Below are 26,325 nucleotides of genomic sequence, written 5' to 3'. Positions count from 1 at the left end.
GGGGGAAAACAGGGGAGTATGGCCTTTCTACTCCCCTGTGTCTCAGCCATAGTTCCCTAATAGACGTTATTCGTTACATGCCTGCTTTGAAGTAGGCATCGTGCAAACGAGATCTTGCGTGATCCATTCAAGAATGGTGTATGGAAGCTGCTGTTATTGTCCGCATTTTCCTGAGGACGATGCTTAACACGGAGGTGATAAATGTGGAGCCTCATCTCAACCCAGTTTCATTTAGTTCCTAAAGGTTCGCTCTTTGACCACTTGTGACCTTCATTCCCACACCACAGGGGACACGCTGAGTTTGACACGAAGCCCGGGGCCTCCTCGCCCTCCTCCTGCACCAGGTTTCACAGAGGAGAAAGGAGGACCGTCTAGTCTTAGGAGAGAAGGAGAGAAGGAGGGGAGGAAAACAGAAACGAAGAGAAGCAAAGCATAGATGAGGCCAAAGAAAGAGCAAGGGATATCGGGAGAATTTGTGAAGAATGGGAAAGAAAGACTTAAGGATCAAGTCTGTGCGGTGCCTCAGTGGCTCAGTTGGTTCAGCGTCCGACTCTTGGTTTTGGCTCAGGTCATGACTCAAGTTTGCGAGTTTGAGCCCTGCATCGGGAGCTGTGCTGACAGCATGGAGCCTGCTTGGGATGCTGTCTCCCTCTCTCCCTCTCTCTCTCTCTCTCTCTCTCTCTCTCTCTGCCACTCTCCCATTCATGCATGCTCTCTCTCTCTCTCTCAAAATAAATAAACTTAAAAAACAAACAAGTCAAGTCTGCAAAAGATCGGGAATCCCCCCACCGACTGCCTGTGCAACTTCGGCTGTTTTATATGGGAAAATACTTCCTTGTCTTTTCACTAAAAGTTTCCTAAATACTACATACTCTGCTTTAGAATTTTTACCGTTTTGAAATGTAAGGAATTCGGATAATGATGATTCACCCATGGAAAAGAGAGGCTGAGAGAGGCTAATCTTACTTGTGTGAGCCCACCTTTAATGACCTCTTAGTGTTCCCTCCACTTTACTTGGTCCTCTTTCGTTTCCCTTACCCATACCCCTGACTGTATTCAAGTCAGTCATCAGACCTGCTGTGCCCAAGGCATGGTGGGGTTGGAGTACAGAGAGGAAGTCACTGCTCATCTAGTAAGGGAGTAAGATACACACACAGATAATTTTGACACAAAAAAATAACAGTACAGTTAAATAGAGGTGGATTCTACTCTGCGTGCTGTTAGAGATCTCTCCCTAGCAAAGAGGATAACACTCTCAGAAGCCAATTCACAATGCGGTTTGGCGATAAGACAGGGTGGGGGGTGGGGAAAGAGATCTTGATGGTGGTGGTGGTGAGGTTAGTAGAGGTTTACATGGCGCCATTTCAAGTCATAATTCTCACAAAACGCGTATTTCTGTATTATTTGTTTTGGTGGCCAATCCTGAGTCCTGAGCATTGATTTCGTTTTCTATTCATATTGGTTATTGCTAGTGTAGGAAAAGGAATGATTTTTGTACTGCCTGTCTTGAATCTTGGTATGTTATTAAGCTGTTTTATCAGTGCCATGCTTTTTCAGTTGATTCTCTTAGATTTTTAAAAGTTAGATATTTGTCATTAATATCAGGTTGTTTTCTGCTAAGGTATTTACTTTTTCTTTCCTTATTAAACTGACTGTGGTCTCTAGTACAATGTTTAATGAGGGCGATGACAGAGTACATTTTCCCGTTTCTGTAAAAGAAATTCTTCTCGTGAATATGATGTTTACTCTATTTTGTTTACCAAATTAGGGAAATGTCGCTCGTTTTCTAACTTCCTAAGAACTTTTTAAAACCTCATGTATGAGTGTTGAATTTAATAAAAACAAGCTGGAAATTATTGAAATGATCAAATGGTTCTACTCCCTTAATCTGTTAATGTAGTGAATTATATTAAAATAAATTCAAAGTATATTAGGGTAAATGTTATTTGGTTCTATTGTATTATTCTTTTAATACTTTGGTGAATTCAGTTTGCTGACATCTTATGAAGAATTTTTATATCTATCCACGTAAGTGAAGTTTGTCTATAATTCTCCTCTCCTCCTCTGTTATTTTTTGTCTGGTTTTGGTAATAGGGCAATGCTAACCTTATTGAATAGCATGCTTTCTTTCTTTCTTTTTTTATGATCTGCAGCAATTAAAAATAATTTTTTTTTACATTTATTTATTTTTGGGAGATAGAAAGAGACAGAAAACAAGCAGGGGAGGAACAGAGAGATGGGGGAGACACAGAATCCGAAGCAGGCTCCAGGCTCTGAGCTGTCAGCACAGAGCCCCACGTGGGGCTCGAACTCACAAACTGTGAGATCATGACCTGAGCTGAAGTCGGCCGCTTAACCGACTGAGCCACCCAGGCACCCCTGTTTTTTGTTTTTGTTTTTTTTACCGGAGGCTTCATGTCCAGAGTCGAGCCCAATGCAGGGCTTTAACTCACAACCCTGAGATCAAGATCTGAGCTGAGATCAAGAGTTGGATGTTTAACTGACTGAGCCACCCAGATGCCCCTCCCATTGTAGTTTTGATTTGTATTTCCCTGAGGGTGAGTGCTGTTGAGCATCTTTTCATGTGTCTGTTGGCCATTTGCATATCATCTTTGGAAAAATGTCTATTCAGGTCTTCTGTCCATTTTCTAACTGAATTCTTTGCTTTTTGGGTGTTGACTTTTGTAAGTTCTTTACATATTTTGTATGCTAAACCTTTATTAGATATGTCATTGGCAAATATCTTCTCCCATTCCAAAGGCTGCCTTTTAGTTTTGTCAATTGTTTCCTTCACTGCACAGAAGCTTTTTATTTTTATGAAGTCCCAATAGTTTATTTTTTTCCCTTGTAAGGCTGTAAGTTTTAATTTTCCTCTGCATATTGCTTTATCCATATTACAGAATTTCTTAGGTATAATGCACTTATATTAATATATTTTTAAATTATTTGTTATTTTTCTTCCATTTTCTCCTTTGCCCCAAAAGTTATTTAGAAGGATATTTAAATTTTCTATCTATATAGATAGAAAACATTTTTTTAATTTTCAATAATTTTTTTAGAACAGTTCTAGATTTACAAAAGGATTGCAAGGAAAGTAAGAAATCCCATATACTCTCCACCTAGTTTCCCCTAATATATATATACATTTTTTCAGTTCCCCCTATTATTAGCATCTTACACTAGTAAGGTACATTTGTTACAGTTAATAAGCCATTATTGATACATCATTATTAAGTAAAGTCCATATTAATTGATTTTATTCAGAATTCCTTGGTTTTTTTTTTTTTAACATTTTTTAATGTTTATTTATTTTTGAGAGACAGAGAGAGAGCACGAGTGGAGGAGGGGCAGAGAGAGAGGAAGACACAAAATCTGAAGCAGGCTCCAGGCTCTGAGCTGTCAGCACAGAGCCTGACGTGGGGCTCAAACTCATGAACTGCAAGATCATGACCTGAGCCTCAGTTGGACGCTTAACTGAGAGCCACCCAGATGCCCCTGTCTGATGCTTTTTTCATGATCAACCTGGGGTTATGGGCTTTGGGGAGGAGGACCGCAAAGTTGAAGTGTCATTCTCAGGACATCTTATCAAGAGTGTCCGTCATTGGCATCATTTCCCACTACTGATGTTCGCCTTGACCGCCTGGCTGACGTAGTATGTGTCAGGGTTCTCAACTGTAAAGTGATTCTTTTATCCCCCTTTCTGTTGGGAAGGAGGCCACCACGTGCAGGTCATACTTAAGGAGTGGGGGTTTATGCCCCGCCTCTCTTGAGGGTGGAGTACGGACACACACGATTTATTTTGAATTCTTCTGCAAGGGAGATTTGTCTCGTCTTCTTAATTAAGTTATTCAATGATTTAGTTATGTCAGTGTGGGACATAGGAATCTGTGTTTTAGAAGCCCTACAAGTGATGTTAAAGTTTGTGAACAACTGTTTTAAATCCTTCTAATGCGGGAGTCCTGCCCTCCAGAGATTCTCATTTGTCTGGAGTAAAACTGGAGAAAAAAAATATTTTTAAAGTCATTCAGATGACTCTAATATACAAGCAGGGCTGGGAAACAGCGGGCTAGTGGGAGCAGAGGGTGAAGTGAGTTTGGAGTTACTAGTAGGTCCAGATAAGACAAGGCTTTGAGAACCATGGTCAGGAATTTAGGTTTTATTCTAAGTGCAATGGAATGTCTTTTTAAAAGTTTAGGCCGATAAATCCCATGGTTTGATTTGTGTTTTAAAAAGATGTCTCTTAACCATACAATTATGCAAATAAATGAAGAAAATTTGTGTACATTATAGGATGATATCTGTAGGAAATAATTTAAATGAAAAAAGTAAGATGCTAGCACTATTTTTAAAATTTTTTTTAATGTTTCTTTATTTTTGAGACAGAGAGAGACAGAGCATGAAAGGTGGGTGGGGGTCAGAGAGAGGGAGACACAGAATCTGAAGCAGGCTCCAGGCTCCGAGCTGTCAGCACAGAGCCTGACGTGGGGCTTGAACTCACGGACTGTGAGATCATGACCTGAGCCGAAGTCGGATGCCTAACCGACTGAGCCACCCAGGTGCCCCTATGCTAGCACTATTTATAATAGCCAACCTTTGTGTAAGAGAGGCATGCATATGTATGCCTTGTATTTTCAGAGAATCAATCAGAGTACAAATCAAAAGCTAATAAAATTGTCTCTGTGGGAGAACAAGATTGGGGGATTTGGGCAGGACTAAGCTCAGTTTTGGCCAACTCACTTTATCAACTTACTTTGTTGTAGTTTTGACTTTGGACCCATGTAAATATTTTGTATATAAATTAAAAAGCAATAAAGAGAAAAACCCAGAATTGGAAACAAATGCCCCTACCCATTTATCAACTGTATGTCAAGATACTAAAACTACACAAAATCATTACTAGAAGTGACTTTAATATGCAGTATTTTTAAAAATATGTGGTATTTTGATTTCACATCCCTAGTGAGGTATAGCCCAAGAACAAAACCCACAAAGAAATATTCAATTGTATTCAGTAGTCTTACTTTAAAAAAAAAATGTGTATATATTTTTGAGAGAGAGAGCGAGACAGAGGGTGAGTGGGGTAGGGGCAGAGAGAGAGGGAGACACAGAATCCAAAGCAGGTTCCAGGCTCTGAGCTGTCAGCACAGAGCCTGACGAGGGGCTTGAACTCACAAACTGTCAGATCATGACCTGAGCTGAAGTCAGATGCTTAACCGGTTGAGTCCCCCAGGCGTCCAAGTAGTCTTACTGTTTTAAATAATACTGATATTGCTAGTTTTAAACTTTTGCAGGTCTATCACAGGATAAAGAAAATAAGTAATTATGTTAATGTTAGAACCAAGATTTTCAGTTTAGGAGAAAAGAGACACATAAAATCAGAGAAGTTGGGTAAATACTTTGTAATCTTAACTTTGAAATAGAAACACCAGTATAATATTTTATTTTTTTCTTTCAAAAACCAGTACATACTTCCTAATTCTGTCCTCACCTTTCCAACTCTGAGAAGATGTAAAAGCAGTAACAATACTGTAGCAGTAAGCACCCTAGTATCCAAATTGTGGATTTTCAACTAAAAGGAACCTGGGCTCCTTGGAATAATGGCCAATTGCAGTTTGAGATGAGAAATGTAATAAGATGAACATGGGACATCTTATTGCAACAGAAAATAACCAAACTATCAAAGACTAATGGGAAAAATCTAGACATCAGGAAAAGAACAGTGATTGTAATTTACCAAATCACATCAGATACGTAAAATTAATAAGAATGCAAAACAGCAAATAAACCTCCATGGCCACCACTGAAGGTTACTAGGGCACCAGCTTATCAGTAAATTAATAAATTAACAGGAAAGAATCAAGGGGCGCCTGGGTGGCTCTGTCAGCTAAGCTTCTGACTTGGGCTCAGGTCATGATCTCATGGTTCGAGGGTTCGAGCCCCGTGTTGAGCTCTGTGCTGACATCTCAGAGCCTAGAGCCTGCTTTGGATTCTGTGTCTTCTTTTCTCTCTGCCCCTCCCCTGCTCGCAAGCGTGTGTTCTCTCTCTCTCTCTCTCAAAAATAATAAATAAACATTAGAAAAAAAGAGAATCAAGTATTTATCTTGCCTTTTTAAAAAATATGTTTATTTACTTTGAGAGAGAGAGCAAGAGAGAGAAGGTGTGCACTTGGATGCACGTGCACTACTGGGGGAGGGGCTGAGAGGGAGGGAGAGAGAGAATCCCAAGCAGTCTCTGTGCTGACAGTGCAGACGTGGGACTTTATCCCACAAACGATGAGATCATGACTTGAGCCAAAATCAAGACTTGGACGCTTTACTGACTGAGCCACCCAGGTGCCCCTATTTTGCCTTTCAAACTTCATTTCAGGGTAACCAAAAAATTGATGAAAGTTTTTTATGGAAGAAGTCCAAGTAATAAATGCAGAAGGGATGATAGAAATAGAAAATCACCAGTTTCCCACCTACTGGAACTAAGCAACATGTTGGTCAATGAATGTTAGAGTCCTAAAGTAAAAAGTTAATGGAGGATTTTGTGATGGAGGGATCAAGGTGATGTCACCCAAATTCTCTCATCACTTTGGCGTCCATAGAAGGAACAACCAGACATTACATGTTTCATGACACAGTGGGATAGGAAATATACAGCATTACCCAAAATATTCTTGTCTATAATATTAACACTTAATCTAATCAACCCTATTTATCAGTCCTCCCCCAGCCCCTACCCCAGAACACACACACACACACACACACACACACACACATCAAGAAGAAGCACTTAGCCAAATCCAAAATGCCAATCAAATCTACAGGGCAGATCTACAAGATGAATGACTCCATTTTTTAAAAAAAGTCTATCACATGAAATGTTATATATCCATACAATGGAATATTATTTGTCAATAAAAAGAAAGTACTTCTATGACATGGATGAGCCTTGAAAACATTATGCTAAGTGAAAGAAGCCAGTCACAATGGACTAAATATTGTATGATTCCATTTGTATGTAATGTCAAAAATAGGCAAATCTGTAGACAGAAAATAATTAGTGGCTGCCTACAGCTGAGGTTGGAGGCAGGATTGGGGGATATACTATATTGTACAAGCATCACCGCTACCCATTTCCAGAACTTTTTCATTGTCTCAAACAGAAACTCTATATCCATTAAATAATAATTCCCCATTCTCCACTTCCCACAGCCCTTGGTCCCCTTTGTTAAATTTTCTGTCTCTATAAATTTACTTATCATAGGTACCTCATATAAACTGAGTCATACAGTGTTTGTCCTTTTGTGCCTGGATTATTTCATTTAACCCAATGCTTTCAATATTCATCCATGTTTCAGAATTTCCTCCCTTTTTAAGGCTGAATAGTGTCCCATTGTATGTATAAACCACACTTTATTTATTCATCTGTTGATGGACACTAAGTTGTTTCAGTCTTTTGGCTGTTGTGAGTAACGCTGCTGTGAATATGGGTGTGTATGTATCTCTTCAAGTCCCTGCTTTTACTTCTCATGGGTATATACACAGAAGTGGAATCCCTGGATCATATAGTTCTATGTTGAATTTTTTTTAATGTGTATTATTTTTGAGAGAGAGAGACGGAGACAGAGACAGAAAGCAAGCAGGGGAGGGACAGAGAGAGAGGGAGACACAGAATCCGAAGCAGGCTCCAGCTCGGAGCTGTTAGCAAAGAGCCCAACACAGGGCTCGAACTCATGAACTGTGAGATCATGACTTGAGTTGAAGTCAGACACTTAACTGACTGAGCCACCAAGGTGCCCCTTTATGTTAAATTTTTGAAGAACAGCTCTACGGTTCTCTACAGTGGCTGGACCATTTTGCATTCCCATTTTTAATGCGCTAGAGGTTCTGTTTCTCTACATCCTTACCCAAACTTGATATTTTCCGTTAAATTTGTTTTCTTGATTATAGCCTTCCTAATGTGCATGAAGTGGCATTTCATTGTGTTTTTGGTTTGCATTTCCCTAATGACTGGTAATGTTGAGGATCTTTTCATTTACTTATTGGCCACTTGTGTATCTTTGGAGAAATATCTATTCAAGTCTTTTGCCCAGTTTTGAATTGGGTTGTTTGTGGATCGTTGTGGTTGTTGAGTTGTGGAAGTTTTCTTAAATATACTCTGGATATAAATCCCTTATCAGATCTATGGTTTGCAGATATTTTCCCCAGCTCCATTGGCTTTGAGGGTATGGAGGTAGGGACATCTGTTGGGGGCAAGATTCCCCTTTGGAGTGTGTAATACCTTCCCTTCTGCAGAGGTACAGAGGTGGACACCACAGGTTGGCTGGGGCACTGTTGTACTTTTCAGGTACCACCATCCTCTCTGGGAGTTTCTATGTTCCAAAACTCTACCCTGAGTCCTTAACTCTGGAGCAAAGGCCATGATCACTGTGAGAAAAAAAATATTAGATAGAATGTCTGCAAATATACTGCATTCAAATGAAACTGGCTTAAAGAATAGGAAGTATATTGTCTCACTAGGAGTGAACCCAACCAGAGGATGGGCCCCAGAACTAGCTGGTTGAGAGGTTCAACGGTGTCATCAAAGCCCCAGATTCTACTGGTTTCTCAGTTTTTCTGTATACAGTGTTGGTTTCATCCTCCAGCTGGCTGGCTCCCCTCTGTTGTAGGTTGGCCATTTCCGACAATCAGGACTAGGTACTTTCTCATTTCTACCCAGCAGATATTCATGTATCTTGCTGACGAGTCCTGAGTCATATGCCCCTTCCTGAAAAAATCACCAGCAAGGGGCATGAGGTTGCACATAGACCAATGTTGGCCACCCTTGAAGCTGAGAGGATTGGTGTTCCCAGAGGCATATGCTCCATATAAGGGAGGAGTGAAACAGAACTGTGGTTCCATCAGGAAGGAGGGACAGATGAGTGCTGGGAGGCAATCAGTACTATTTACTACACCACTGCTGATAAATCTCCAAGCTGGTAGCTCAGAAAGGGTCCACTCTTTCTCTCCCATCCTGGTATCTCTAACCTTGAGTCATTCCAGTGTTCTTTTGGGAAACTCATTTTTTTTGAGGGGGTGTGTGCCTTTTATAGTTTAGGCTGTGTGGTTCACACTGTCAATCTGCTTTATATCTTCCAATATTTTTTCACTCTTCAGAGGGTCTGGAAACACTCTCTTTCCTATCCCATGTATGCCTTGAAGTTATTTTTTCTGTTTAGATTTCTTCTATCATTCTAATGGGATGTTGGGAGTGAGAAGCAACACAGGCCCTATTGAACTGGAGGTCAAAATACCTCTAAATTATCAAAATTTTCCTATTTCTTACTACGTGACCCAATTCTTTGGCTTAAAATTCTCCATAAGTAGGGCTTATTCTCATGTTGGTCTACAGACTGTTGCTGGTCTGTTAACCATTTGATACAAGTCTTCAACAAGGCAAATATAGAAAATTGGAATGAGCATTTAGAAAATCTTATTTAAAAAGTGACATTTCTGAGCCATCAAACATGTAATCAGTGGACTCTTCTTTTCGAACAGTGCAGAGACAGCCATAGGAGTAACTGGATTCTCTTGCATGAACCGCCTACTAGTCACGCGTGGCCAGGCTACATCGTAGTCCAGAATTGATTGGAAAAACAAAGCATCTGACTGATAAACAAAATCTGGCCCTGCATCACAGAAAGTTTGAGAAGTCCAATGTGCCAAATATGAATATCCTCAATTTGGGAAGTAGCTTTATTTACCCTATTCGTAGATACCCTCATGGCTATATTTTTCTCATCTGTTATGCAGACTGAAGATGTCTAATCATTTTTGGTTGTTGTTTTTTCTAATGTTTCTTGGCCCGATTGTGTCACCTCAGTGAAATGAAACAACTCAGTGTAAAGATTGTTAGGACCTCAGAGCTAGCAGAGTTTGGTGTTTTCAACAGCAGTAAGTGTTGAACCGCCTCAGAGGTGCTGCTTTCCTTCAGAGAAGTTGTGCATGCGCCTTCTCCTAGATTTAAGTCCTAACTCCTTGCCTTGGGCTCTTAAGAAAGACATGACTTGCCATTATCTTTTTATTTTTTTAATATGAAATGTATTGTCAAATTGGTTTTCATACAACACCCAGCACCGTCACCCTTGATCTCTGCCTTCAGCTCCCAGCTCCTTAGCTCGACCATTTCTGAAATTGCATTTTTATTCTGCTTTCCTGTCTCTCCTTCCAGGTGACCTGGAACGGACCCAGATTTTTCAGTTTGTTTCAACCTCTTGCCTTGGCCTCTTCTACTAGTTCCTGTTTCCCTCGGGGAACACTGCTTCATTGCCTTTTTCTGAACCACGAGTGTATCTCCATGTCCTCTCCCCCCACAGCCAGGAGGCTATAAAATAATATTCACTAATATCTATTGCAAACCTCCTATGTACAAAGCTTTATACTAGTTGCTTGACATGTATTATCTCACTCCGAGGCAGATTTCTTATTATCTTCACAGGACCCTGCAGTGTCATACAGCTTGTGAGTGGCAGAGCCAGGATTTGAATACAGATGGCATTAGAATCCAGCTGTGGAGAACTTTCTGTTCAGGTTTGGCAGGAAGGTTATACTCTCTGCTTTATTTTCAATACCTTTATGAAAACAGCTAATAATAGTCTCTCTCTCTCTCTCTCTCTCTCTTTTATTTATTTTTTTGTATTGTTCTCCTTGTCCTGAGAAACAAAATTTTCAGCTGAATTTTTGAAGAATCAAAGAGGCAGATTCTGTGTTTTTGAGGTTATAGTCGATACCTTTGAGGCCACCCTCTTAACAGTATTCATAGCTTGGAGAGCACTTTCTGCACTGTGTCCCCATCTAGTTAGCACTTCATCACTTGGAAGAGCTGTATATAATTAATATATAAAATGTTAAGCAATCAATCATGGTATTGATCTGTAGGATGTAGCTGGTATTGAAACTTCCCCACCTCTCTCTTTTTTTTTTTTTTTAAGAGAGAGAGTGCATATGTGCAAACAGGGGACGAGCGGAGGGGGAGGAAGAGAGAGAATCCTAAGCAGGCTCCATGCTCGGTGTAGGGCCCAACATAAGGCTCCATCCCATGACCCTGGGATCATGACCTGAGTCGAAATCAAGAGTCAGATGCTCAACTGACTGACCACCCAGGTGCTCCAAAACTTCCGCACTTTCCACAATAAAAGAACCATTTCACTTACTCATTTCATGTCTAATATCAGTTCCTTATCCCTGATGTAACTTGCTTGAGAATTCTAAGTGCTGTGTTTGAAAGATGGCTTTTGATAGAGAATCTTACTAAAAGTTTCTGAAAACATAAATAAAGGTTCATTTGTTCTCTTTATGTATTTTTTGATAAGATGACGTTTCTTGCGTTGGCTTTGGAAGAAAATTGAGGACATCGGATATCTGTCCCTGTTTAACCTCCATTCCTATAAATTGCCAGACTTAAAAATTGTAAAGGTCTTTTATCTGGGGGGGAGGAACAATGAATTTGGTATTTTCGTTTGGATATTACCACCTCCCTCCAGCATGACACATAGTCTTTTACATGTCTGTTAAATAGTGAAAAGGCAGAAATCCAAGGGAAGAATTATTAGGTATAAGAATAAAAGATATTCTTGGTTAAATTTCCACTGAATTATCATTGCCCTTGTCTCACACCAGGTGGATTTCTGTTACAAAGGAAAGAGTCAGGGCAACTTTGGATCCAGTTAGCCAAAGGAATTAGCTAGATCCTAATATACTATGACCCTGACTTCTGAACTTTCTTATACCAATTTGGCAGCTCAAAGAGAAAATTACCTAGGATCTAAGATTACAGGAAAAAAACAAAACAAACTCTGAAGGACCCGTGTGAGGTGTTGGGAAATACTTCAATCTGAGAAGTGCAGTTAGTTCCAAATGAATTTGGACTTGAGAAATTAAACCAGGAGAAATAAAACGATCTGCAGGTATGTAATCCTAAAAAGCCAAGTCATTTCAAATTTGTTTTTTTTTTAATACCAAAAACTCTCTTTCCTCAAATTAAAATACAAAGGAAAGGTATCTCTAACTTAGATTCAGAGAAAATTTGCACAGAATATATCAATTTTAAAAATATATAAAAATGAGTGTAAATAGGAAAATGTCAAAATCCTACCTAAAACCAAACTGAGTATGAGGGTGAAGTCAGAGAAAGAATTATTGTCCAATGAACTATCATTGTTATAAATTGTTCTCAAACAAGCTGTTTCGCAAAATGCCAGGCCAGAAGAAGGCTTTAACAAGAAATTGGAAAACAATCCTATTCTCTACAATTAATAAAGGAGCTTTTTCTCCAAGGAAGGGTGGCAGTACTTGTCTTTAAGTGAAATAAAAATATGTAGGACAGGGGCGCCTGGGTGGCGCAGTCGGTTAAGCGTCTGACTTCAGCCAGGTCACGATCTCGCGGTCCGTGAGTTCGAGCCCCACGTCGGGCTCTGGGCTGATGGCTCAGGGCCTGGAGCCTGTTTCCGATTCTGTGTCTCCCTCTCTCTCTGACCCTCCCCCATTCATGCTCTGTCTCTCTCTGTCCCAAAAATAAAATAAAAACGAGGAAAAAAAAATTAAAAAAAAAAATGTAGGACAGTGCCTGGCACAGAATCAGGATTCAGATTCTTTCCCCTTTTTAGTGGCAAACAGACAATCTGGCCACTTTTAATCTTATTTTGAAAAAATAATTTTCTTTAATGTTTATTTATTTTTGAGAGAGAAGGAGAGACAGAGCGTGAACAGGGCAGGAGCAGAGAGATAGGGAGACAGAATCAGAAGCAGGCTCCAGGCTCCAGGCTCCAAGCTGTCAGCACAGAGCCCGACGCGGGGCTTGAACTCACAAGCCGCGAGATCATGACCTGAGGCTAAGTTGGACGGTTAACTGACTGACCCACCCAGGCACCCCTGGCCACTTTTAATTTTATTAAAAGCTCTTGAACTTACAAAATGCAGGGAAGAGGATGTCTTTAGATAGGTGTAGTATCCCTCAGCTCTTTGGGGACACAGGTAATCGCCAGGGTACCAAGAGAGACTCTGTCTGATAAAGTCTAAGTGTTTTCCAGCCAGGTGCAGTACAGGAACCACGGTCTCTGATCCAAGTTGGTCAGCCTCTGGAGATCCCTGCTGTCCAGCTAGAGGCAAAGGGCATCAATCAGTTGTTTGGAAACTCTTTGATCAGACCAAAGGTTGTTTGGTACTTCATGGATTTTGTGGTTTTGTGCATGTGCGTGCATGCTCTGAGCCTACTCGTTCTCCGAGTCATCTCTTTCCTTTTCAGCAAAGTTGTTCTATGGTGTACCTACTTTATACCAGGATCTGTGCACAGCAACAGGATTACAAAGATGAGTAAGATGTGCTCTGTGCCCTCTAAGAGGAGTTTTGAGTCTAGAGCAGCCATTAGACGTAGAAAGACATCACCCAGATTTTACAACACGATGAGTGTCATAATCACATGCAAAAGCTACCACAGGAATTTAAAGGTACCACCCAACTCAAATTGGGGCTCAAGGATGACTTCGTGGCAGAAGTAAAGGCTGAGGCAAGGAAGCAGGAGGGAAGAATTTGAATTAGTGATGTTGAAGGGGAGGGTGGGGAATGGAGCCTCAATTTTCTCATTCACAAAATGAGGATTATAATGCCTGCCATATAGGACTTTTGCAAGGACTAATTAAGATACATATGTAAAGTGCTTAACAGAGTCCTCTTACGTGCTAAACACACAGGAAGTTGTTGTGGTAGGTCATGGTGATGATGATGATGATATTGATCTCTTGAGTTAGAGGCAAGAACTTGAACAAAGAGAAGTTCTCTGAACACCGTGGATTCATACTCAACCCCAGGTAATTCCTTTTCCTGAAACAGGAGTCTAGAAATTAACAGCCATATTAGTAAAATGTTGCCCATGACCACAGTACAGTTAAAAGCCAAAGTCTGCATCCGTTTCTAATATATACCCAAGGTAGAATAAAATAGAGCCCCAAACAACCAGAAAAACTGATACAAAAATGCTAACTTGTTCTACAGTTGTCCAAACCTTTATAGCCTCCAACACATGTAACTTTATTATATGAGCTAAATAAGCCTTTTCCTGAGAATGAGAAGTGATAAGAAGGGAAGTAAATGTTCCTTAAAGTAAATGGCTCTATATATTTGATTTTAGAAAGTTGCCAGTTACTGCTGAGTTTTCCTATTAAGAATCGGTATCAGGCATCTTTTGCCACAGTGATGGCACATAACAATCACAGAATCCTAGTGGACTGACACGACAAAAATCTTTACTTAGCTCGGAGTCTGTGGATTTCTGCAGACCTGGACTGCATCCACCTGATCCTACTTGGGCACGCTTATACAAATCTGTGGCTTATACATCTGTAGCTTATACATCTGTGTAACTGCAAGTTGGCTAGATGCCTCTGCTGATTAGGCTGGGCATGCTCACATTTGTAGCGGTTGGCTGGCTATTGGCTGAACTAGGATGGTCTCATTTGGGGTTCCTGGGATTACTAGGGTAACTTCAGTGAGCCAAGGTAGAGGAGAGGAGGAGCAAACCTAAACACGCAAGCAAATTCAAGCCTTTGCTTGTGTCTCATTTGTTAATATCTCATTGCCAAATCAATTCACTTTACTGATGTCAGAGTCCGTGAGAGGGCTTTACCCAGTTATAAGGCAAAGGGTGTGGGTAAGGGAGGGTGAACAATTAGGATGGTTTTTACAAGATTACAATTTTCCCTCCAGCCAAAATTAGTCAAGTATTTCCCACATGTGAAATATGGGAAGCCCATCCCGGGACACCAAAAGTCTCATCCAATTATAGATGCAGGCTTAAAATCCAGGTTCTCATGATTCACAATGTCAGATGTGATTCTTTTTTTTTTTTTAATTTTTTAAATGTTTATTTATTTTTTGAGAGAGAGAGAGTGAGAGACAGGGTGTGAGCGGGGGAGGGGCAGAGCGGGAGACACAAAATCCAAAGCAGGCTCCAGGCTCTGAGCTGTCAGCACAGAGCCCAATGCAGGGCTCAAACCCGCGAACTGTGAGATCATGACCTGAGCCAAAGTTGGACGCTCAACTGACTGAGCCACCCAGGTGCCCCCTGATGTGATTCTTCTTGATGCAGAGACTTAAAAACTAAAAACCAAGTTATCTGCTCCCACACACCTCACATGCAGTGGTGAAAAGGAACAATATAAATGCAATGAACATTCCCATTCCCAAAGTGGAAGAATGGGATGTCCATGTAGTTCTGAAATCCTGCTGGGCAAATATTATCAGATTCCTGCAGTCTGGGCTCGGAAATGTTTCTAATTAGACCCTAGTTCTGCTACCTGGGAATGATTTGTCATTCCATTCTCTGCTGTTGTTGGCTCTGCCTTCTGATATCTCCTTGACCTCTTGTGAAGACGGCATTAGAGAGTATGCCCTCTGAGCAACTTTCTCTTGCCTGCTTCCTTTCTGGAGAAGGTTGGAAGCCTAGAGGCCTTTTTACATTTTGAACAGTTTCTCTCCCTCTTAGTTTGGGCTGGCTACTTTTGCCATTATAGCTATCTCCATGATTTGTGAGTTTTATACAGATTTTGACTTACCTGGGGTGCCTAAGTGGCTCAATTGGTTAAGCATCCAACTTTGGCTCAGGTCATGATCTCATGGCTCATGAGTTCAAGCCCCACGTCAGGCTCTGTGCTGACAGCTCAGAGCCTAGAGCCTGCTTCAGGTTCTGTCTCTCTCTCTCTCTCTCTTCCTCCTCCCCCACTCACACTCTGTCTCTCTCTCCTTCAAAAATAAATACACGTTAAAAAAATTTAAAAAACAAAACAAAACAAATTTTGACTTAATTCCATGTGCTGAAAAAATCCCCTCCAATTTTGGGGGAACCTGTCTCTCTCTTTGGACCGAATCAGTGCTAATTTGGAAATGCCAGGCTGCTGTGAGTCCCAGAAGCCTTTTTGTCCCACTAGATGGATCTACTCTGTCCCACCTGGAATCTTCCAGATGTCTCAACAAAGGTCTCACACCTACACTCTTGATTTGGTCTATATCTGGAGGCCATATCTTAATTTGAGAACTCTACTGCCTTGAGAGGCTGGATTTAAGAACTAGTTTTATTTTCCAACTTGGCAAATTCTGGTCCCTCTATTTTCTGTGAAAATTCTGCCTACAAACTGGCCTGTTCTTTTCTGAGTTCTTCTCTTTCTTGAGGTGGCTTATGCAGTAGTTAGTAAAAGCCAAATGATACCGTCAACATTCTTCCTGGAAATCTTTGCTCATGTCCAAGTGTTCATTTGGCACATTTTCTGTCTTCTAAGTTATTGCAGGCTATGCTTTTACCAAATATTTTTCCACAGAAAAACACGGGTCACCATTTTTCCTGCCTCTCCTAGTAATTTCCTGACCCTTTTTCCAGCCTGCATTCATTGCCCAGTCTAAAGGTCAAATGCCATAAATTTTAGGTTTTGTTACAGCTGTATTACACTTCTAGATATCATTTACTTATGAATTCTCTCTTGACACAATTGTGCTTCAGAACCATGATGACAAAATCTCATAGCATTCATTCTTTAGCCCAGGGGGGTGTGCAGTTTAGCTGATTAAGGTTGAGCTTAGGTAACCTTGCCTAAGGTTGCTCACATGTGTAGGTGTCTACTAGCTCGTCCTAGGCCAGGATGACTGGGGTAATTTAAGGCCAGTATGACATGTGCTCCATGTACCTGTCAGCAGCCTGGCCACGTTCTGATGGGAGTTGCCAAGGTGCATGAGCTAGAGCGAATTTCTTTTTTTTGTTTTCAAGTTTATTTATTTATTTTGAGAGAGAGAGAGCACAAGCAGGGGAGGGGCAAGGAGAGACGGGGAGAGAGAGAGAGAGAGAGAGAGAGAGAATCCCAAGCATGTTCTGCACTGTCAGTATAGAGCCCAACGTGGGGCTTGATGCCACAAACTATGAGATCATGACCTGAGCTGAAACCAAGAGTCAGATGCCTAACCGACTGAGCCACCCAGGTGCCCCCAGAACAAGCTTTTTATACATAAACTAAGATGGATAACCTGAATAGATATAAATGGATGGATAACTCATAAGCCTAAACAAATGCTCTGAAATAATGTAGGAGGATATTTTCAAATCATAAAATAAAAAATTGATAGATTGGGCTTTATCAAAATAAAAAATTTCTGCTCATGGAAAGATACCAGTAAGAAGGTGAACAAATAAACCATAGGTTGGGGGAAAATGTTTGCATGATATATATCTGACAAGACTTGTATCCAGTATATGTAAAGTACTCCTAGAAATTCACAGTGAAAACAATGACCCAATTAAAAATGGGCAAAGTCTTGGTCAGACCTTCCCAAAAGAGATACAAGAATGGCCAGATGAGAAGAGGTTCAAATGTCATTAGTTATCAGGGCAAAATGCACATGAAACCCCATTTTGACCATTTAAAGAAAGAAGACAGACAACAGAAAATTCTGGCAAAGATATAGAGGAACTGGAGCATTCGTTATTTGGTGTAAAATGGTACAACCATTTTGGAAAATTGTTTATCAGCTCCTTATAAAGCTATACATCTACCCTAAGTTCCAACAGATCCACTCCAAGGCATTTACTGAAAAGAAATGAACATATATGTCCACACAAAGACCTGAACAAGAGTATTTATAGCAGTTGGGGAATCTAGGTGTCTTAGTTAAATGTCTGACTCTTGATCTCAGCTCAGGTCTTGATCTCAGGGTCACGAGTCTAAACCCTGCATTGAGCTCCTTGCTGGGCATAAAGGCTACTTAAAAAAAAAAAATAGCAGCTTTATGTATACTATCCCCAAACTGGAAACAACCTAAATGCCCTTAAAGAAGAGAAGGGAAAAGCCAATCTTGGTGTATCCACATGTGGCTAGATCTCAAATGCATCATGTGAAGCAAAGAGGTTGGACACAATAACAGTGCATACTCTATGGCTTTGTTTACATAAAATTAAATATAGGGGAAAGTAATCTATGATGATAGAAATCAGACAGTGGTTTTTAGGAGTGGGGAGGGCAGTTGACTGAAATGGGGCCACACAGGAACTTACACAGAAATGTTCTTATCTTGTTTTGGACGGTGAGTATATGTGTATATATGATTGTCAAAACTCATCAAACTGAGCCTTCAGATTTGTTCACTTTATTGTATGTTAATTCTCTGAAGATGGTTTGGGTTGGGATGATCACCAACTATGTTTTAAAAACAAGTAGTTGTATTTCTGTGTGGTTACTCATTTTTCTACAATATAGTTCACAGCTTAAAGGGGAAGTCGGATGCTTCAAGAACATGGAAACCACCACCTGTGGTATGATTCCCTCAACAGCTTTTATTTCTAGGTATATATGAACATACCTACACATCACTTACAGTTTTGTTGTGGGTGTTTTGTTTGTTTTTGCACAAATGGGAACTACCATACATCCAATTATGCAACTTGGGTCATGCCTCCCTTGAATGGATATCCTCTTAGTTTGGGTTTGCCCAAAAGCAGAATTTGAGTAAAGGACCTGGGAGGCAGGTAGCTGTATTTATACCTTTTCTTTTCTTTATAGTAATCCCGAGGTGTTTGGAATGAAATCTTCAGGAGAGTAATGCGGGAGAGGAAAGAAAACCAAAGGGGAAAAAAAAAAGGCAGAATCACTAAGTTGAATAGTGCAGTGGGGCTTATGGGACCAATGTCATGGAGACTCTAAGAAATAATGTAGAATTCACCTGAGAATTGTCCCTCCAAAGGATGGGAGGCAGCCCCATTTGCTGAGGGTTTCCTGAAAGTTTAATTTCCTTGTACTTGCAGTCCACTCTGGGAGCACTGAGAAAGCGCCTCCGCTTTGGAGCAAGTCCTGGGGTAGAAAATCTGAGAGACCGCAGCTGGCACTTGCATCGAGAAACCTTCATCATGCATGGGAACTGTCCACCATGGCTGCACCTGAGGTCAGGGCTGAGGGGGTGTGGCACGTGCACCATTATTAACATGACATCTTCCCATAGTAACACATAGATCTCTACCATTCTTTTTATTTTTTATTATTTATTTCTTAGAGAGAGAGAGACAGAGAGAGAGAGAGAGAGAGAGAGAAAATCTCAAGCAGGCTCCATACTCAGCACAGAGCCCAATGTGGGGCTCAATCCCATGACCCTGGGATCATGAACTGAGCAGAAATCAAGAGTTGGACACTCAACTGACTGAGCCACACAGGTGCCCCACTCTCATTCTTTTTAAAGGCCGCAGAACATTGTCTGAATGTGCCATGATGAAATTAACCAGAAGCCCAGGCATATTTTCTCTTTTCGTGCTGTGACTGGTGATGCCCCTGGTGCTTCAGCTCAGACTTTCGGCTGGCCTGGTTAGTCAGGCTGTGGTAGAAAGCAGCTGAAAATGGTTTGTTAAAATATTTGAGATTCTTCTCAAAGGCAGAATAAGATGTCACTTTTGGCTGACCCAAGTATCTGCAAGACAAAGAGAAAAACATACTGGAAATAAGACCAAATACAAATCATTTCAATATGTCAATGTTTGCACCAACAAAGCCTTCCATTTGCGGGTATCTGCTATCTATCTACTCACTTGTGCTCACTTGGATAACTCTTCCCCACCTGTGTGCCCCCCCCCTCCTTTGACTGATATTGCTGGTAATACCCACCCCCAACACACACACACCTTTTTTGTTTTCTTTAAATGAGAGGCGCTCCTCAGTTCTCCTTACTGATGTCCCAGCCTCCCAGTTAGACCCACACCCATATCCAATCCAGCTTTCCATTGATAGCCTGATGACAGAGCTATGTCCCTACTCATGCAATCTGGTTTAGGAAGGCCCTTATGTCTCTTGTGTGACAACAGACTGTAAGAACTCGAGCTGGCATCTTGTCATCTTGTACAAGGTCCAAGTAAATTAAACCTAGGTAGTCTTGGGGATGTCTACAGCTCAAAACTGCAATTGACATACCAAGCCCCAAAAGGCAAATGAGGGCTTTCAAGTCATATTTCCCAAGGACTAAAATAATCTGAAAATCATCATATGGAGAACTGAAACAAACGTTGCTAAAATCCCCTTTTCTCTGTGATTATAATGCCTTTTCTTAATGTTTATTTTTGAGGGGGAGAGAGAGACAGAGAGAGAGTGTGAGTGAGGGAGGGGCAGAGAGAGAGGGAGACACAGAATCTGAAGCAGGCTCCAGGCTTTGAGCTGTCCGCACAGAGCCCAACGTGCGGCTCGAACTCATGAACTGCGAGATCATGACCAGAGCCAAAGTCAGACGCTTAACCGGCTGAGCCACCCAGGCACCCCAATGCATTTTTAATAGAAATTAAAGAAATGTATCAAAACATTTTCCCATAACTGGGGCGCCTGGGTGGCGCAGTCGGTTAAGCGTCCGACTTCAGCCAGGTCACGATCTCGCGGTCCGTGAGTTCGAGCCCCGCGTCAGGCTCTGGGCTGATGGCTCAGAGCCTGGATCCTGTTTCCGATTCTGTGTCTCCCTCTCTCTCTGCCCCTCCCCCATTCATGCTCTGTCTCTCTCTGTCCCAAAAATAAATAAATGTTGAAAAAAAAATTTTTAAAAGAAAACATTTTCCCATAACTTCATAAACTAAAATTTATGTATTTGCTTATGCTTGCTGGACTTTACTTTTCCTTGACATAGTTTTGAATTTTCTAAGCACCCATTTACTGACTTGATACTTCTAGGAGACAGACTTCTGATTTAGCAAAGTTCTGCTAAGCCTTAGACAACATAGAATGGAAAGAGTATTTCCCTGTTGTTCCTTCTGTGTCTCAAAGGCCACACTGCCAGGCCACCTGCACAAATCACCTCTACTATTACTCAGTGGTAGCTTAGGGGTCAAGAGTTAGGAGGGATGTCATTGATGTCTCAGATCAAGGCATAGCACGATTGATCCAACTACTAGCTTATCTTTGGGGATCTCTATCCTGGAGAGACAGTTGACTCTCCTTACTTGCACTAGGTATGTTCTATAATGTTGCTGTGAACACTGAGTTAGCAAATGCTGAACCGTTGCCTCCAGGGGAAATACAGGGTTAGGTTCTTGCAAGTCACTGGTCACACATTTTCATCAGTTGATCAATACATAACCTAGTTTTATGTGTGTTTTTGTTTAGATACCTTACTTAATATATATACAATTGCTTCATTAACATTGAACTCATGGCCAGCAGCAGTATAAATCATGCCTGAATGAAGCTTAGCTAACACACATATTTTCTCCATAAAGCACGTCACAGCCTTCTTGAGCTTAGGGACACTAGACTGCACTTCAGGATCATGCTCAGGTGTCATTTAAGCAGCAAAATCACTAGGAAAAAGCACAAAAGATGTGAAAGACATGGCACTAAATGGACCACAGAAGGACTCTCTTTTACAGCTTGAGAATTGAAACAAGAAGGTAGAGCATTGCTCTTATACTTCAGCTGTGAATGTATGCTGTCAGATGTCTCAATTTTTTGCTGTCCTGTGCATATCTGCAAATGACCCCCAAAGCTGCACCGGTACCGAAATTAATTTTAGCAACTAGGTGAATTTGTAAAGTCAGAACCCTCATCTAATGAGGATGGACCGTGTGCTAGACCAAATAAGTCGTCACTTTCCCTTTAAATATACTCCAAGCCTTAATATTGCTCTCTGACCCATCGTGACACCGAAAAGGTAAGATTAGGTTGGAAGCTGGGACAAGAGGCTAAGTTTAATTTAAAATGAAGGGAGGGACTCTCCAGTCCCATGTCAAGGTAACCTTGTGAAGTCAAAAGTGTGCAACACTCTGCTCCCGCTCTTTTTTGTTGATGGTGTTTGGTTCCGGTAGAGGTTTCCTTGCGAGCCCTGTGAAAGCAGTGTATGGACTCCCGCCACCATATGTCTAGTGGACGACCTCATGTCTTGGTGTGAAACAAGTTACTGTGAAGTGAAAACCCAAATACCCAAACCGGCAAAGTTTGTGAGCAGGGATTTCAAGGGGAAGCCTGCTTAAATCTGTATGTGATTGTTGTGAGTTTCAATTTTCTTAAATATGACATAACATTATATCGGAGCCATCAGTAGTCTCCATGTTAGCCATTCTGTTGTTCTTGATTGGAGTCTGCTCAATTTGTGTGATGTGGTAACGCCATCCATTAGATCACCTTGGAGGAAAACAAAATGGCAAGAGAAGATAAAAATTGCCCCACATGTTTAAATTCCTGTTCTGGGTAAATTCCGATCTGAATGAATCACCATCCTGCTAAGTCATATAACTCTCTCAGCTTGTTCTCACAGAGTGGATTCAGAGTGTCTTCTAACCTCTTAATAAATTCTAGTCTGTATCCCTCCCAGATGACATAATCATTCATGTATGCTATCTTTCAGGTCTCTCCCCAGCTTTTGTCTCAAAGTGTAAATTTGGTCTCCAATGTCCTCAAGCTTTTGGGCATAAATAGTTCACTAGTGGGCATAATTGTATTCTGCCCCATTCTCACTAAAAAATGTAATTTTTCACAATATTAACTTGTGTATTATCAATCCCTATTAATCACTAACTATATGCCAGGAACTATGCCTAGGTCACGGTTGTCTTTTTCACCTTTTAAGAGACAGAAACAACTTTCTGACCTGGACCCATATGGTCTTAACATTTCTACAGTTTATAACTTACCAAGATATGTCATCTACGAAACAAGTAACATTATTACATTGGGATTAACTATGTTTGGAATAAGGAATTGGTTTAAAAGTGGATATAGAACCAGTCTTCGTCTATTTTCTCTAAAGAATCCCAGCTCTGAGATCAACTGGGTCAGGCACTTCATCTCTCTAGGCTCAATTTTATTCATCTGTGAAATAAGGGTGCTGGACTAGAGGACCTATTTGAAAATTTTATTATGCTTTCTAGGGACCTTATACTGAACTGAGTATATTTTGAAACTGGCAAATAGAAATACTCCAAAGCCCATAATACTCATTGAAAGTTTAGGACTCTTGGGGCACCTGGGTGGCTCAGTCAGTTAAGCGTCTGACTTCGGGTCAGGTCATGTTCTCACGGCTTGTGGGTTTGAGCCCCGCATTGGGCTCTGTGCTGACAGCTCAGTGCCTGGACCCTGTTTTGGATTCTGTGTCTCCCTCGCTCTCTGCCCCTCCCCCACTCATGTTCTGTCTGTCTCTCTCTCAAAAATAAATAAACATTAAAAAAATTAAAAAAAAAAAGCTTAGGACTCTTAAAACCCAGTGTATGTTCAAGAGATGTTATTACAAAGTTCTTAGATAGAGGGTTCAAAACTGCTTGCTAAGTACCCTACACTGTTTCCTAAAGAATTTACATGCATTATTCATTTAATCCTTATAAAACAACTCTGAGTTAAGTTCTATTATTGTCATCCCCATTTTTTAGCTGATGGAAACTGGCACCTGAAGAGCTTAAGTAATTTGCCCAAGGTCACACAGCTCATACATGGCCAGAATAGTAGCACTCAAAGCAGGCTTGCTGGGTTCCACAGCCCAGGTTCTTAACCTGTATTCCAAAGAATAATTTCGATTGCAGTTTAAAACCTTTTGCTTCAAAGATAATTATGTTTGAATGGGGACTCTTGAATGTGCAAATGATTTAATTAGAATGATGGAATATCAGACTGGTAGAAAATTTTCTTGTTCCTCAAATTAAATCAACTTTGATAATTTTCTCTTTTTTTCTACTCTTCTGTACTTTGCAATTTTTTTTTTGTACTGAGTATGTATAATTTTTTTTTTTAAGAAATAGAATTTACTGGGGTGCCTGGGTGGCTCAGTTGGTTAAGCATCTGACTCTCGATTTCAGCTCAGGTCACGATCTCACAGTTGTGAGATCCAGCCCCGCGTCAGGCTCCGCACTGAACCCTGAGCATGGAGCCTGCTTGGGATTCTCTCTCTCTCCCTCTCTCTCTGCCCCTCCCCTGCTTGTGCTCTCTCTCTCTTCCAAAATAAATAAATACACATTAAAAAAAAAGAAACAGAATTTTCTTTTTAAAGAAGTAACAGGTTCACGGGGCGCTTGGGTGGTTCAGTTGGTTAAGTGTCTGACTTTGGCCCAGGTCATGATCTCATGGTTCATGAGCTCAAGCCCCACGTCGGGCTCTGTGCTGACAGCTCAGAGCCTGGACCCTGCTTCAGATTCTGTGTCTCCCTCTCTCTCTGCTCCTCTCTAGCTCACGCTCACTCTCTGTGCCAAAAATAAATAAACTTAAAAAAAAATAAAGAAGTAATAGGTTCACAGCTGAACTGAGCAGAAGATACAGAGATTTTCCATAGGCCCCCTGCCCTAACTCATGCACACTCTCCCCCATTATCATCCCCTTAGAGTGGCACATTTGTTACAAATGATTAACCTACATTGACCCATTATTATCAATCAAAATCCAGAGTTTACATCAGGATTTTTTTCTAAGTTTACTTATTTATTTTGAGAGAGAGAGAGAGAGAGAGAGAGAGAGAGAGAGCACCCACATCAGTGGGGGAGGGGCAGAGACAGGGAGAGACAGAATCCCAAGCAGGTTCTGCACCAGCAGCACAGAGCCTGATGCGGGGCTTTAACCCACAAACTGGGAGATCATGACCTGAGCCCAGACCAAGAATCAGATGCCCAACCAACTGAGCCCCCCAGGGGCCTCAGGATTTGTTCTTCATGTACATTCTGTGGGTTTGGACAAATGTATAATGACATGTATCCATCATTAGAGCATCATACGAAGTAGTTTCACTGCCCTAAAGATTCCAAGATCGCCTGCTCATCCCTCCTTCCTCTCTAATGCTCGGCAGCCACTGATCTTTTTACCATCTCCATAGTTTGTCCTTTTTTAGAATGTCCTATTGTTGGACACACATAGTACGTAGGCTTTTCAGATCAGCTTCTTTCACTTAGTCAGGTGCATTTAAGTTTCCTCTACATATGTGTGTTATTTTAAAATGGTAAAATACATTTGCAGAAGAATAGGATGCTCCCTTAGGTGGCTGTTCTCCTCTTAAGATGGGCACCGCTCTGGTTTGGCAAACGTCTAGAGAGGTGTCAGGCTAGAACTGTTTGAACCATCAGACCAAGCCCCCTGTGAAAGGAGTTTGAGATATACGCTGGCATCAGAAAAGAAACAAACCAGAGGGAAGGGCAAGCCTGCTGGTAAATGAGAAGGAGTGCGTAATCAAAGCTGACTTTGGAAGACCTATTTTTAGAAGAGTTTATGGCTCTTAAGAAGACTGAGTGGAGTGGTGATATTTTACTCAGTATAATCACAAAGGCTGCCTGACAGAAGCCTAGAGGCAAGACTTATGGAACTTTGACCCCCTCCAGAGAACCAGATGGCATACCCTAAGTGGAACACATTATAGCAGTTTTAGATTGTGATGCACTCAGGCCATTGCAATACACTATCTCAGACTCCCTCACAAGGTCACGGAGGGGGCGGGAAAGGATGTCATGCATTTGTCATGTGTTCTTCTTCAGGGGCAGTTGGGTTAGACCAGGAGAAAGGAGGAAAGTCTAGGTAGGTGTTTCTCCATACCCCTTTCAGGGAACTGGAGGCAGCCTTACTTCTTCCAAGGAATCCTTATTAGTTTCTGGAACTAATTACCAGTTCAGTGGCCCACATCTCTGACCGCCTGGCTCCCTTTTGTTCTCTTTTCTCTCCCCGGATCATTCATTAGTCTTCGGTCCCGTCTTCCTCCCTACTCTCCCCTAGTCCCACGCCCAGGGGTTGTGGGGCCAAGCTGTGCCCTCTATCTTATCACCACTCCACAGGAGCCCAGAAGAAATTAGAAGCCTGTCAATATTTAGAGGTGCCCTCTGCTGGTTGTTGGCAACTTGATCTCAAAATTAAAGTGGAAATAGCTTGTTCCTAGTTTGCTTAATGAAGTTGGAGTGGAAACATGAGCAGATAGGATAAACACAAAAGAAACTGTGGCGTGTTATAAGAGCATCTACATTCCACTGAATTATGTTTGGTTTGCTGCGGTTTGCAGCAGAACGGCAGTTTTCAACTAGATGTGATTTTGTCCCCAAAGGGATATTTGGCAAAGTCTGGAGACATTTTGGTTTGTCACAACTTGGGCTGGGGGTGTGCCGCTGGCATCGGGTGGGTAGAAGCAAGGGGTGCTGTTCAACACCCTACGATGCACAAGTGAGCCCCCACCCCCGGCCCCCAGCCAAGGGTGAACCAGCTCCAGTAGAGCGAACCTAACTGAAAACAGGTTTGAGAAAGCTGACAAAATTAAGGGGTTTGGAACAGTTTGGAACTCGAGTGGTCCACACCCTTGACTGTCCATGGAATCACGTAGGAAAGCTTTAAAATACTGACACTTGGGTCTCTGGACA

The 26,325-nt window shown here is 41.4% G+C and overlaps 1 long non-coding RNA gene across 1 annotated transcript in view; it reads left to right on the top strand.

Moving 5' to 3' along the window:
* Nucleotides 1-19,051, top strand: part of LOC109493690 — a 31,277-nt gene extending 12,226 nt beyond the window's left edge. Inside the window, exons 4-5 of the long non-coding RNA XR_002148006.2 lie at nt 18,257-18,343; nt 18,802-19,051. This is a non-coding gene — a long non-coding RNA (uncharacterized LOC109493690). The remainder of the gene's footprint in view (nt 1-18,256; nt 18,344-18,801) is intronic.
* The last annotated feature ends 7,274 nt before the right edge of the window (nt 19,052-26,325 follow it).

Source organism: Felis catus, chromosome D4 (assembly GCF_018350175.1).
Source record: "Felis catus isolate Fca126 chromosome D4, F.catus_Fca126_mat1.0, whole genome shotgun sequence".
NCBI classification, from domain to species: Eukaryota; Metazoa; Chordata; class Mammalia; order Carnivora; family Felidae; genus Felis; species Felis catus.
The sequence above is the reverse complement of the archived record's forward strand: the minus strand, read 5'-3'. Positions and strand labels throughout refer to the sequence as shown.